This window comes from Acyrthosiphon pisum, chromosome A1, assembly GCF_005508785.2.
Source record: "Acyrthosiphon pisum isolate AL4f chromosome A1, pea_aphid_22Mar2018_4r6ur, whole genome shotgun sequence".
Lineage (NCBI taxonomy): Eukaryota > Metazoa > Arthropoda > Insecta > Hemiptera > Aphididae > Acyrthosiphon > Acyrthosiphon pisum.
Window position 1 is genome coordinate 70,224,662 of NC_042494.1, and position 8,793 is coordinate 70,233,454.

General features: G+C 29.3%; 1 protein-coding gene across 7 annotated transcripts in view; it reads right to left on the reverse strand.

Annotated features, from left to right (window-relative positions):
* LOC100163610 (acetyl-coenzyme A transporter 1) overlaps window positions 1-8,793 on the reverse strand; it is a 19,569-nt gene that overhangs the window by 7,994 nt on the left and 2,782 nt on the right. For 3 of the 7 annotated variants that reach the window (XM_029487445.1, XM_029487443.1, XM_029487442.1), the window contains exon 1: window positions 1,403-1,618. The exons of 1 other annotated variant lie outside the window; for it this stretch is intronic. The gene's annotated coding sequence lies outside the window, so the exon portion shown is untranslated. Of the gene's footprint in view, window positions 1-1,402; window positions 1,619-6,024; window positions 6,245-8,793 lie in introns of those variants that run through there. 3 more of the 7 variants (XM_008184936.3, XM_001945365.5, XM_029487446.1) reach the window with 3 other exon arrangements.

Below are 8,793 nucleotides of genomic sequence, written 5' to 3' on the forward strand. Positions count from 1 at the left end.
TAGTTTATTTTTAAACTAATAGTATTTTAAAGGAAGCTTGACAAGTAAATATTAGACTCGTCGTAAGTTTTTTTATCAATAATTATTCTCGATAAATAATTTTTCACTCGATTAATGAACTTGAAAATGAAATACAAGTTTATGTATACCAAATAAGTTGTCAATAGTGAAATTAAAAAAAAAAAAAAAGTTGAGTGTAAATCCACAGACATTTTTTATGATTGTCTAGAGTTAGAATTTTTTACTGAGAAATTCATAATTTTTTTTATAGTTAACATTAATTGTACATTTGAAAGAAGATTCCCACAAGTTTGTCTACTTTTAACCAAAAAAAGTTTACCGGAAACTAATATTAATTTTTGAGCGTTTGAAATTAAAATATATTATATATTGGATAATGGATATTCACCGTCTACAGGTAAATTAACGAATTTCCATAGTATGATGATAATATTATATTGTTGTAATTAAATAAGAATAGCCATAGACACTTGATATTTTCACCAAATGTTAACATTAGCATTTTTTACACATAGTAAAATGTTCAAAATATTATGATTATTTTTTATAGTTATTTTAAATTAAGATGTTGACAAAATTCTTCGAAATCTCGAAAATGCGTAAATTATTTTTCAGAAATTCATAAAAAATTTTCTTTTCATAACGAACATTTGAAAATTTAATTGTAGATTCTTCATACATTTTTTTACTTGTAATAAAAAAAAGTTTAACAGGAAGTAACGCTAGTTAAAGGCATGAGTTATTTTCGAAAAAAATTGTTTCAATTATTAAATTTGATTATTTATACAAGTATGGGCATACTTACACGTGGAGGTGATGGTTGGATGTTCAACCCACCTTGGTATTTTTTACTGTATGTATTAGGGTGTCCCTTATTTGACTATAAAATTTATCTATACTATGTATAGATGAATAAAATTAAAAATATATTTTGATGTATATATACACATAATTTTTTTATAAAACCCCTCCTATTAAAAACTCCTGTGTAGACCACTGTGTGAATGTATGACACGCACAGAACCATTTTTCGTATGCAATAATTTATAATTTTTTCTATTATAATCCATAAAAAAATTTTGGCCTGGTCAAATAGCTTGGAATTGTAATAAATACAAGGTTTCTTATAAATTATTACTTGAAATACTAGCTATTCAAAAATATTAAAGCTACGCAGGCATGATTTTTTATATAAGCATTAAAAGTTAAAATATTGACAAAATTCATCAAAATTATAAAAATTTGCAAATTATGTTGCAGTTATTATGTATGATATTATATCATTGAATTTAACGCATCCATTTGAGTGGTTTCCAACATTTTTAAACCTTTACCCAATATAAAATGCGTTTTTATGCTATATATTGTAAATCAAACTCACTCGATTTGAAAAATGAACGAAGATTTGTTATTGGACGTCATGATGATGGATGTCAAACGTGAAACGATGTCCATCTCATCGATTTGGAAGCGATTTTTATAATCATTTCCATGGCAATAGATGAATATTAGTTAATTTGGCTCAATCTGTAAAGGTACTAAGTACTAAGTAGAAAATCCATTTTTCATGATAATGAAATTAAAATTAAATACTCGTGATGAGTGATAATATTATAACGCATGCCGGTTTATCTATATCATTTACGTAGATAATATAATATGATAACCACGATTTAAGATAGTACTATCTTAAATCGTGATGATAACCATGAAGCCTAGAGATAAGGAGGGCAAACTCTGCCGGCCGCTTGCACAAAAATTGGTTCTAATTTCTCCACCAGTCTGCGTGGCGGTCAAATCCGAGGCTGGGTCGGTGTATAATTAACCTGTATTACATAGGGACATACTCGACTTTATTACCTTTAACAAATTATAATTAAAAAAATAGAAATCATAATTCAATTATAATTATACCATCGTATTCAACGAAAATTTATCTTTAAGAATAAATTACAAAACTAATATTAATGTTCCATATTTACGTAATAAATGCACATTTTAAGAGGATGTCAGCGCACTATTCGTTTTCTCTCTCTGGCCCACGCGCAACATAGACAAAACGAATTTACGCAAAATCATTTTTTCTATGCGTTTAACACATTAACGGACATGACTGCTAATGCAGTTATGCAAATTACTCTAATTGGGTAGTCACTCTGATTGGGCATAATCCATAGATTTTTATATAATTTTTAGAATATTTGATTTTTTTTTTGCCCAAATTGTTAGTAAGTCACAATAGGACACTAGATAATGTCCATTGTGGCGAAGCCACAAGAAACGCAACTGCTCTAGCAGTCATGCCATTTTACGACTTTTTATATATAACTGCTATACCAGTCATGGTCATATTACTACTTGAATCAGGATGACTGTTATAGCGGTTACTGCCCGTCAACGTGTTAAGTAATCTTAGAGTAAAGTCACCTATTACAAAAAAGATAGAGAATAACATTTTTGAGGGAATGACATATCGATTTTATATTTTATTATTATTTGACTTTGTATTCGACTTTCAAAATAAATAAAAAAATGTTGTACATTTTAATGATATTTAAATTGTTTTGAGACAATATTTAGACAAATCGATATGTCATTCCCTCAAAAGTATTATTCTGTAACTTTTTTGTCATGGGTGACATTAGTACATTACTCTAAGATTACTTAAACACATAGAAAAACTGATTTTGCGTAAATGAATTTTGTCTATGTTGCGTGTGAGCCAGAGAGAGAAAACAAATAGTGCTCTGACAGCCTCTTAATAGTAAAAATAGGTAAACTATTACGTTAACATAATATTATTATACACAATTATTATTATTATTATTAACTAAAAAAATAAAAATCATATTTAAATTATAATGACATCATCGTATTCAGCGCAAATTTATCTTTAAGATTAAATTACAAAAAAAAATATTAATATTTTGTATTTACGTCATAAATTTTATTATTAAGGGAGTGTGATTCATTTTAGGTCGAAAACATAGCTCACGACTTCAATCACTACGCCCAATATAATGTTCCGATATTAATATTTTGAAAACAGATTTGAATTTGTCATTAAAGTATCTATGCTTAGACAATTTCAACTTTCTGATTTTTATTTATTTTTTTTACTTAAAAATTTACTAACGAAAAGAGTAAAAATAGATCATATTCATAATTCAAATTTAAATACATTGATATAGAATATTAAAAATGTACGACAGTTAAAGCATAGTAAATTTAGAGGAGAATTCAAATCTGCTTTCAGAATTTAAATCAGAACATCCTACTGAGCGTAGTGATTGAAGTCACTGACAGTATTTTTTGAAAAAACATAATATGAATATATGACATGTGTATACTGTATACGCGTAGGTAAAATGACAGACGTACATCCCGGTCACTATGATGTCCCTATAAAACGTGATCTGCAGTACTACGAATTACACACACTCGTGTTCATTTACTTTCAACACATTCTTAAAACCCAGATAAACAGAAATATAAATGCCTAGTTTTTACTCCTTAGAATTGATTACGCTCCAGCCCCATTAATTTTAATTATTTATAAAGACAAGAAATGTATTATACTGGTGCATATTATTTAATATTTTCTAGTGGTAGATTCATATTTATGATACCTGAAAACTTAAATATGTCTTTCTAGTTTAAGAAATGATTGTTCCTCTTTATCTAGAGACAGTTTATAGACATATGCGACCTAAGGGCCACTTGATACATTCATTTAATAATCTATTTAGATTAATTCATACTTAAGAAAATCGACACTAGAAACAATGAAAAATGAAGAACTTAATATTGATATTTTATTAACTATTACGTCAATGATTGAACAAGGTGATATAATCCCATTAGTCGGTTGTGTTGATCAGAAGGAAGAATTGTCTAAAGCCATATGTACGTTTTTTTTAATAATGCACAGAGCCAGACTGGGTAAGCGGGATACCGGGAGTTTCCCGGTGGGCCGCTGTACTCATCTTGTCAACAGATATAAACCCATTTTTTAATGCGATTGTATTAGTCAACTATTTAGGATTAAGGAAATTCCTCAAAATAAATATGAAAAAAGGTGGGTAAGTGGATGTCATTCTGCTGTACAGTAGGTTACAAGTGGGTCACTGTAATGGATGGTGTTAAATTTGAATTTAATGATATAATATCATCAGTAGCATGGTGAACTCAGAATTTTCCAGAGGCAAGTTACACATATCCCAAGTCCTAACGCATAATAATGTATTAATATATAATATAACTAATTATACTTCAGATCGTTATTGACTTCATATTGAGTATATCATATTACAGTTACTAGGGGATCCACCGGCTACCAACCACCCCTCTATTTAAGAAAAATCTCAGAGGCAATTGCCTCTGAAATTACCGTTCACCACGCCACTGAATATTATTGTAAAAGAAAAACGATTCTGAGCGAAAACGGTCAGTCAGCCTATGATATTAACAAGTATATTTGATAATATTGTGAATAAATTAATTTATATATAATCTATTTACGTGGAACCTTGTTTTAAATTTTCAATCCTTTGCTATAAAAGTTGAACATTTCATAAATTTTTAACTACAAAATTATTATTAAATTTTAAATGTGATAAATTTTGTCAAAACTTGAACTTTAAATTTTTATGAAAAAATTGTGCCTATGTATTTTTAATATTTTTCAACTACTATTGTAACAGGAGCCTTGTATTAAAATTTCACGCTTTTTTACCCAACAATAATACAATTTTATTGATATTCATAGAAAAAAAACTAAAAAAATTGAAAACTGACAAAGTCCGTAAAGAGCTCAAAAAGAGTCAAATTTTTTTCAAAATTGTATGGTGTATAGAAAATGCTAATATAAATGTTCAGTGAAATTTTCAAGTATCTACAGTCTTTCGTTTTTTAATTACAATAAAATAAGAAAATCGTTTCATCAGAAATCGAGTGAATATCAAATGTTGTAGGTAATAATATGAACTTCAAACGCTCATAAAAATTTAATTTGACATACTTGTAGACATTTTTTTTTATAAAGGTCAGAAAACTTATGATAAATGTTGAATTACTTTTTAAAACCTTAGATTTAAAAAGAAAAATGTTTAGGAATTTCTTACTCAAAATATTTTGCACATTTTCGTATTTTACGTATTTTGTCAATATTTGAATTTTAAATGCTTATAAAAAAAAATTGTGAGTATGGATTTTTAATATTTTTCATTTGTCTTTGAAAAAAATATTTTAGGAGCCTTCTATTAAATTTTCTAGCTTTTTTACCCGAAAAATAAAATTTTATTGATATTTATAGAATAAAAAACTAAAAAAATTGGAAACTGAAAATGTCCGTAAACAATTCAAAATAAGTCAAAATATTTTGAAAATATTATGGTGTATAAGAAATGCTAATATAAATATTCATTCAAAATTTCATGTATTTAGGTACGGTAATTTGTTTTAGAGTTACTGCAAGACCAAAATCGACTTTGTCGAAAACCGATTTTGCGTACAAATTCTCGTTTTTCCTTTATTTAAATTAAGAAATTTTTACTTTTGACCCCCCTAACTAGATTCACTTTCCTATAAAAAAAGATACTGTTGAACAAAATCTAAGCACTTTTACTGTCCCAAAAGGTATTAACAGACACAAAAAAAATTTAAAAAAAAAACACGCACACATCATTGTAAAATCAATACATTTATCACTGTAACGTCTCCTCTTCACCTATCGCTCTTACCACTCTTTAGGTGTCGTTTTGCTTATATTAACGAGGTCTCGGAAGTCGGAGACTCGACCTCGGTGTGTGATATTATCACTAGGGATCAAGGTTATACCTTATGTGAAGCAAAGTACTCCACGTATATATATATACATGAATCTGTTATTAAATATTAATGTATTATTATTACTAAAACATCGAATCTTATAGTATATCGAAGTATCGAACATCAAATAATAATATGTATTAGGTATACTTATAATTTATAACTGAGGGTTACCGATCGGGCAATGGTATGTCGTGGGTCCCGATATCCGATGTGGGTTGAGCTGGTCGTCAGCGGGTCCTCTTCAAGTCGTTGTCAGCCGTTGACTTCGACCATCCACTCTGACTATTGATTATCGCCCTCGACCATATAGACTGTCATAGACAACTATCAACTGCAGCCGACCATAGACTGCCTCCATCGACTATGACTATTGACTCTTGACTGTTTTCATCGACTACTTAACTATTTACCACCAGGAGTCCCAGTCGGTTATTAACACGACGCGAGCTAAACATCACGTCAGCATAATATATATTTCATACATATATACACATTTGCCATTACTAACACTCAGCATATTAGCCGTACTCAACGTAGAGAGTAATGTACGATGTCTATGACGACATTCGTTGCATCTGCTTACACGATTAGTAGTCGAAATAATGCTTCGATTTTCAACTTCAGTATCTTGTTCGATGGGAAAGTGAATCTAGTTGGTACTTTTGGGAGGTAAAAATTTAAAATTCCCAATAGTTTTCAAAAGCTTCCAGAAAAACAAAATAAAAATTAAGGTAAAACGGGAAATTTCACAAAATCGATTTTGGCTTTTGGTATAACTCTAAAACAAATGATCGTAAATAGATGAAATTTTCACTGAATGTTCATATTAGCCTTTTCTATACATGAAAACATTTTCAAAATATAATATTTTGAGCTGTTTACTGATATACTCAGTTTCCAACTTTTTTTGTTTTTTTTCTATGAATGTCAATAAAACTTTTTTTGTTGGGTAAAAAAGCTTGAAAATTTAATACAAAGCTCCTATCTATTTAAAAAATTGAAAAATTGAAAAATTTGAAAAATAATAATAATCCTCTTTATTCCCGACCATCAAATCGACTACCGACCATAGACACCTCCATCGACTACTTAACTACTTTCCACCAGGAGTCTCGGTCGGTTATTAACAAAACGCGAGCTAAACATCGAGTCAGCTTAATATATATTTCACACATATATACACATTTGCCATTACTAACACTCAGCATATTAGCCGTGCTCAACGTAGGGAGTAATATACGATATCGATAACGACAATCGTTACATAATCACTCCACTCAGAATCTAAAAATAGTCCCATAAAGTATGAGAAAATGTGACATTATTTTGTTATTCGAAAATAACAACCTACTAGAAAATTATTATAATAATATCATTATCACTGAACTACTCTGTAATGTGAAATTGGCTGAAATAATATAATATATTCACTTATACTGAATTCAACAACTGATGTGTCAAAGCTCAATCAATTTTCTTTTATGTATAAGTATTAAGTCTAAGTGTGTGTACCTACAAATGATGTTTGTAACAAACAAGCTATTATGATGGTGCATTATTAATGCAATATGATTTGTAAAAGATTACGCTCATTAATACAAAATGAATAGAAAAATGCAATACAATATGTATCATACCTATATGGTGTAGCGCAAAATATTTGAATTTAACAGTGGTTGTTGATTGCTGTGCAGCAACTGAGTGTGTACGCGTTTTTTTTGATACAATTAGAAGTAACATTTTTAGGTAAGTTTTTGTACCAAATATAACTTTTGGTAGGTGGGTGGGTGATATTAACTATAAAGTATAAACTATTCTTGAACCACCAACTGAAAAATGTCAAACCGCCTCTGATTATCAACACACAAACTCCCACCTATTCCGATGCTGCCGTAGTGGCTGAACTAAGGTATAATAATGTGCTCGGTGCCTCGGTGTACAAAATTTGCAAAGGAGCTCAAACCTTAACAAATTGCTTAATATGTATTAATGTGTATTCTGAAGTCCAAACATATGTATTTTAAATAAAAATGATAACATTTATTTGTACTAACAAATTTTTAATTTTTTTAATTTTTAATAATATTAAGTGTTCAATTTCTCAAAATAATATACCTACAATCATTTTGTATAAAATACTATATATTTTTTGGGTTGTTTTTATAAGTATACCTAAGTGGGCCGATTTTTTTATTTTCCCGGTAGACATTTTTGACCCAGTCCGGCCCTGATAGTGCGCATATATTTTATTGTAAAAAGAGCCAATTGTAAAGATACTATGCCTAGTAAGGAAAAAACAAAAAACAGGAATGTATCCAAACTGTAGTAAATAATAATAATAATTATGTAAAATTATCAAGTAAACGAAACAGTTTACCTATTTTTACTATTTATATGAACATTAATTACGTAAATATAGAACATTAATATTATTTTTGTCATTTATTCTTAAAGATAAATTTACACTGAATACGATGGTGAATTATAATATAAATACGATTTTAGTTTTTTAATAATAATTTTTTAAAGGTAGTAAAGTTAAGTATGTCCCTATCTAATACGGGTAATTATACTCCGAGCTAGCCTAGGATTTGACCGCCACTCAGACTGGTGGAGAAATTAGTGTGCTATGGCCTATGTTTTACGGGACGTTTTTTGAGGTAGAGTTTGGCCTCCTTATCTGTGCCACAACAATCAGTCAAGATTATTTGCAAGGATAAGATGTTAGTATAGATAAAGTATAGAAATAAAAGCATCACAGATAATATTATCTACATGTCCAAAGGCCGGAGTAAAAAGCACGGACTAAGATATACAAGACTGAGCACGACAAGGTTGGAGGGTGTGAGGGGTCGACCACGAAATGTAGTTCAACAGGCGGAGTTCGGAGAGATATTTTCCTTTTAGCATTACTAGCGCCGTCTTAGTGGATGCGTTTGG